This window comes from Oncorhynchus nerka, linkage group LG20 (genome assembly GCF_034236695.1).
Source record: "Oncorhynchus nerka isolate Pitt River linkage group LG20, Oner_Uvic_2.0, whole genome shotgun sequence".
Lineage (NCBI taxonomy): Eukaryota > Metazoa > Chordata > Actinopteri > Salmoniformes > Salmonidae > Oncorhynchus > Oncorhynchus nerka.
This window is the reverse complement of record NC_088415.1, coordinates 97,426,066-97,432,698: the sequence shown is the minus strand read 5'-3', so window position 1 is coordinate 97,432,698 and position 6,633 is coordinate 97,426,066. Positions and strand designations below refer to the sequence as shown.

Genomic DNA, 6,633 nt, shown 5'->3' with positions numbered 1-6,633 from the left:
AAGAGAGGGCCGGAGAGGAGAAGATAGGACCAGAGGAGAGGAGAAGAGAGGGCTGGAGAGGAGAAGATAGGAGAAGATAGGACCAGAGGAGAGGAGAAGAGAGGGCTGAAGAGGAGAAGATAGGAGGAGAGAGGGCTGGAGAGGAGAAGATAGAACGAGAGGGCTGGAGAGGAGAAGATAGGACCAGACGAGAGGAGAAGAGAGGGGAAGATAGGACCAGACGAGAGGAGAAGAAAGGGCTGGAGAGGAGAAGATGGGACCAGAGGAGAGGTGAAGAGAGGGCCGGAGAGGAGAAGATAGGACCAGAGGAGAGGTGAAGAGAGGGCCGGAGAGGAGAAGATAGGAGGAGAGAGGGCTGGAGAGGAGAAGATAGGACCAGAGGAGAGGAGAAGAGAGGGCTGAAGAGGAGAAGATAGGAGGAGAGAGGGCTGGAGAGGAGAAGATAGATCAGTGCCCTTTGTCAATATATATCTGAAGCAGACAATAGCTAAACTCACACATCGTTTCCCTATTGTTGAGTTAGCTGTATGTTCTACATTTGAAATAGATCATGTATATGAGGCTAACCATCAACCAGGTTGTTTTACATGATTTATCTGACATTCAATAGTTTAGTCCAAATCCAAATGTTTTGGTGTGGTTTGAGGCCTATACATTCCTATCGGTAGTGTTCCCCCGTTGTATCCAGCTTTCCTTATTTCTATTGTGGATTGTGTTTCTGTACACCAATGGAAAGTCTACAAAACTATGAGAAAACCAGCCTATGAATTGAATACATGGAATTGGATCCTATTTTATTAAATGGAAGATGTTATGGGTGTAAAATGGCACAGTGATGCCATCTGTTGGTAAATGTTCATTACTGCAACTCTTGTGTTTTACCGGGGTGCTTGAGATACCCGGATGTGTTGTGATGTACTGAACAAGACTGGTCACTCGCATCAATGCCTATGTCTCGTCATTTAACGTTAAACATTAAACAGTTGCTCAATGTGAAAATACAATATAGACCAACGAAGCAACTCTGCTTCCTCTGTCTGATTTCTCTTTACAATGAAAGGGGGTGCACCGTTCCTGGAGGTACTGCAATACCAGGTCGATGCGTGGAGTGGACGGAGCAAGCCCCTATTCCAAAAATCAATTTAATATATGGTCCCCAGATAGGGGACGTATCAGATATTAAACTGATAAGAACAGATACTACACTTGATCTTAGCCAAAAGGCCGAGAAGCGATACCTACAATGGTTTCGGGACGAAGTGGCCGTTCTCTGACACGTCAAATACGATTATGGTTACACCAAAATGAGCACTGTATGCTTTTTGTTTTTCATAAAAAATATAATGCTTTAAATAAATGGTGGCATGGATGTGGAGTTGATCAACGCCAGGAATAACCACGTTTGACTGTTACAAAGTAACACATTTGTAGGTTCTAAGATCACGTGGTCATCCGCCCTCCAATCAGAAATGAGAGAACACCTACAACCTGATCAACAGCTAAATTGGAATAATAATATATTACGTGTGGGGAGGGGGGGGTGGGGGGCAATTTGGAGATAATAATATTGACATAACATTTGATCTTGTATCAAGTATATCTGGTAGCATTGCTGCCACAAACGAACTGAAGCAATTGTCCACTTGGTGGCGCCAGAGTTCCACCGACCGTCACTTTTTCCTGGTTGTCCTGTGTGGTACAGAAAACTGCATTTCAATGTTGAACGACTTGACTTCAAGACATCGTCAACGAAAATAACGTGAACAATAAAAATAGCCTGTCTTTTTTTGTATCTGTCTGTAGAGCCTTGTATGATAAGTCCATTGTGAGAAGGCCTTCATAAAGTGTCCCTCCTAAATTACTAGAGGCCAAACTTCAAAGATGTCTATGGCACTGGACTGCAGTAAGAGGGCTAAGGAGCAGATGGTCCTGGCTGCCTAAATGTTTCCTCCACATAATAAACTAAGAAACATGGCACTTTGGAGGCTTACTTTTATAATTAGACTTACTCAGTCACTATAACTAACTTCATAAAATGCCATTAGGCCTAATGAAGATACTGTATATGTAAGTTACTTGATTGGTGTCTTGTGAATCCACCTGTATGCGCATTAAGGTTGAATATTTCCCCGGTATTATACGATAATAAATCACTTTTCTCCCGGGTAACCTGGTAGTTTCCACCAAAACTTGGAAGTGTCATTCAAAAGCATTATAACGCATATAAATGTCTGGATTTGATGAGAGCTTTGATTCAGCATGAACATTCTAATCTGATGCTACCTGAGCCTGATGAGACCAATATTAACTCCATTTAATGAGCCCTACATTAACCACATTTAATGAGCCCAATATTAACCCCATTTAATGAACCATACATTAACCACATTTAATGAGCCCTACATTAACCACATTTAATGAGCCCAATATTAACCACATTTAATGAGCCCTACATTAACCCCATTTAATGAGCCCTACATTAACCACATTTAATGAGCCCAATATTAACCACATTTAATGAACCATACATTAACCACATTTAATGAGCCCTACATTAACCACATTTAATGAGCCCAATATTAACCACATTTAATGAGCCCTACATTAACCCCATTTAATGAGCCCTACATTAACCCCATTTAATGAGCCCTACATTAACCCCATTTAATGAGCCCTACATTAACCCCATTTAATGAGCCCTACATTAACCACATTTAATGAGCCCTACATTAACCACATTTAATGAGCCCTACATTAACCCCATTTAATGAGCCCTACATTAACCCCATTTAATGAGCCCTACATTAACCCCATTTAATGAGCCCTACATTAACCCCATTTAATGAGCCCTACATTAACCCCATTTAATGAGCCCTACATTAACCCCATTTAATGAGCCCTACATTAACCCCATTTAATGAACCCTACATTAACCCCATTTAATGAGCCCTACATTAACCCCATTTAATGAGCCCTACATTAACCCCATTTAATGAGCCCTACATTAACCCCATTTAATGAGCCCTACATTAACCCCATTTAATGAGCCCTACATTAACCACATTTAATGAGCCGAAGCACAAATTATTGTACTGTTATCCATTAGGTTCACCAGGACCTCACATGACTGTGAAACATTGTTGTGTTGTAGCTTTAATTTATGACGTTCACCACACTAATCGGTGATATATTTTTGCAATGGGAAGTAATAGCTGGTTTGTTCATTTAATTTTGTTAATGAAATAGTTGTGCTATTGTATTGATCTGACTTCATGGGGCCGACTGGAGTGAATGTCATCGTTCACAATGTCATCAAAAAGCTCCTCCTTCACTAGAACGGCCCGACTACAGACTATATAATGTCGGGCGCATTAAGTGATGATATGTTTTCTGTTATTTTTATGATTTTATAGTTTGACACAACGTATTGGAAGATTTTTGGTCCCTCTGAAAGCCGAGGTCCTATAGTCCCGGTTCACCACTGGATCTAAGTGAAGGCTTCCATTAAACCTGTCCAGGTCCAGTCTGTCCAGTTTCTGCTAGTGCACGCACCACATGGCCACATTATTCAGCCTTGTTTGACTCATGGATGATCTAAGCCATGTCTTAAGCCTCCCCGGGGCACTAAAACTCCTCTCAGCCTCGACAGAGGAGGCAGGGACGACCAGCAGACGCCTTCCTAAAGCTTCCACCTGACTGAAGAGACCTTTCACCTCTGGCACCATTTCCCCAATAATGCCAGCAACATCTGAGCTCGTTTGATATGTATAATTAGTCCCAAACATGGCCAGCTGCACCTGCAGAAGTCTTGAATTCAATTCTGGATGGATATGGGCTGACTATTCACTGTGTCCAAGGTGTTGTAGAACTGGGCTCGGTACAAAGACTGGGCATCAGGATGGATGTGGGCTGAGTATTCACTGGGCTGCAGCCTGACCGGTGTAACGCTTTGAAAGTTTGCGGATGTGAGGCATCTGAATAGGTTGTTGGTCCAACTTTGTTGCCATAGCAGCTGCTTTTGCGAACAAGACATCAAAGTGCTCCCCCGTTCGCTTGTCCTGCATGTGTGACCTGAGATCTTTTGTTATGTCTTTGTTTTAGTATGGTGAGGGCGTGAGTTGGGTGGGTTGTCTTTGTTTTAGTATGGTCAGGGCGAGTTGGGTGGGTTGTCTTTGTTTTAGTATGGTCAGGGCGAGTTGGGTGGGTTGTCTTTGTTTTAGTATGGTCAGGGCGTGAGTTGGGTGGGTTGTTTATGTTATGTCTTTGTTTTAGTATGGTCAGGGCGTGAGTTGGGTGGGTTGTCTTTGTTTTAGTATGGTCAGGGCGTGAGTTGGGTGGGTTGTCTTTGTTTTAGTATGGTCAGGGCGTGAGTTGGGTGGGTTGTCTATGTTCCTTTTTCTAGGTTTTGGGATTTCTGTGTTTATTATACATTTACACATTATTGAACAATTCAATTTTATTTATTTTCTTAACAATTATAGTTTTAAGCAGTGTATTGGTAGTAAACCAACACATTCTGAACAATTATAGTTTTAAGCAGTGTATTGGTAGTAAACCAACACATTCTGAACAATTATAGTTTTAAGCAGTGTATTGGTAGTAAACCAACACATTCTGAACAATTATAGTTTTAAGCAGTGTATTGGTAGTAAACCAACACATTCTGAACAATTATAGTTTTAAGCAGTGTATTGGTAGTAAACCAACACATTCTGAACAATTATAGTTTTAAGCAGTGTATTGGTAGTAAACCAACACATTCTGAACAATTATAGTTTTAAGCAGTGTATTGGTAGTAAACCAACACATTCTGAACAATTATAGTTTTAAGCAGTGTATTGGTAGTAAACCAACACATTCTGAACAATTATAGTTTTAAGCAGTGTATTGGTAGTAAACCAACACATTCTGAACAATTATAGTTTTAAGCAGTGTATTGGTAGTAAACCAACACATTCTGAACAATTATAGTTTTAAGCAGTGTATTGGTAGTAAACCAACACATTCTGAACAATTATAGTTTTAAGCAGTGTATTGGTAGTAAACCAACACATTCTGAACAATTATAGTTTTAAGCAGTGTATTGGTAGTAAACCAACACATTCTGAACAATTATAGTTTTAAGCAGTGTATTGGTAGTAAACATGCTACCTAACTGATCAACAATTATAGATACAAGCTAATAACAAGGTATATATGCTATCTTATTGAACAAGCAGCTTAACTCAGATAATGTGTGTGCTAGGCATCTCTCTCCAGGTTATTGTGCTGCTTGGCAGGCTAGCTGCTCCATGGTTTCCTCCAGATATTGCCACTGTTCTCGCTCACACTGCCACCATCAGCTGTGTCTCTCCACCAGTTCCAGAAAGTCCACTCATTGCGTACGTACTGTACATATGATGAATCATAGATTGGCAAGGAAATCCTTTTCATCTTCACTGTCCAACTGCATTGTGACGGAGCTGGAACCAGCAGGAGGTTGGAGAGGCCTTGAAGCTGTACGCAGAAACTACCCAAATACAGGTAAGCCAAGCTTGTAGCATCATACCCAAGAAGACTCGAGGCTGTAATCGCTGCCAAAGGTGCTTCAACAAAGTACTGAGTAGAGGGTCTGAATACTTATCAAACTTTGTCACATGCACCAAATACAACTGTAAACCTTACTGTGAAATGCTGACTGACAAGCCCTTAACCAACAGTGTAGACCTTACTGTGAAATGCTGACAGTGTAGACCTTGAAAAGACTGACCCTTAACCAACAGTGCAGACTTTACTGTGAAATGCTGACAAGCCCTTAACCAACAGTGCAGTTCAATGACAGTAATAAAATATTTACCAAATAAACTGAAGTATAAAATGTAACACTAACGAGTCTATATACAGGGGGTACCGGTACTGAGTCAGTGTGGAGTCTATATACAGGGGGTACCGGTACTGAGTCAATGTGGAGTCTATATACAGGGGGTACCGGAACTGAGTCGGTGTGGAGTCTATATACAGGGGGTACAGGTACTGAGTCAGTGTGCGGGGGTACAGGTTAGTTGCAGTAATTTGCACATGTAGGAAGGGGTTAAGTGACTAAATGCGATATGTTAGTTTTGTATTTTGAATAAATGTACACATTTCTAAACTTGTTTAGCTTTGTCATTTGGGGGGCATCGTGTGTAAATTGATGGGAAAAACTATTGAATCATGTTAGAATAAGGCTGTAACGTAACAAAAGGTGGACAAAGTCAAGGGGTCTGAATCCACCATAGCCGCTGACTGAGAAAATGGATTTAATCACTTATGGACAAAGACAGCAGAAAAACCCATCTTTTAAAAAAGGCACATCGTTAAACCAGTGGAGGAAGACCATGGTGCTTGCCTACGGAGCTGTGAGGGGAACGGCACCTCAGTACCTCCAGGCTCTGATCAGGCCCTACACCCAAACAAGGGCACTGCGTTCATCCACCTCTGGCCTGCTCGCCTCCCTACCACTGAGGAAGTACAGTTCCCGCTCAGCCCAGTCAAAACTGTTCGCTGCTCTGGCCCCCAATGGTGGAACAAACTCCCTCACGACGCCAGGACAGCGGAGTCAATCACCACCTTCCGGAGACACCTGAAACCCCACCTCTTTAAGGAATACCTAGG

The 6,633-nt window shown here is 41.8% G+C and overlaps 1 pseudogene; it reads right to left on the bottom strand.

The window, feature by feature from the left end:
* Window positions 1-1,058: 1,058 nt before the first annotated feature.
* LOC135563159 (U2 spliceosomal RNA) lies at window positions 1,059-1,236 on the bottom strand (annotated as a pseudogene).
* Between the last annotated feature and the right edge of the window lie 5,397 nt (window positions 1,237-6,633).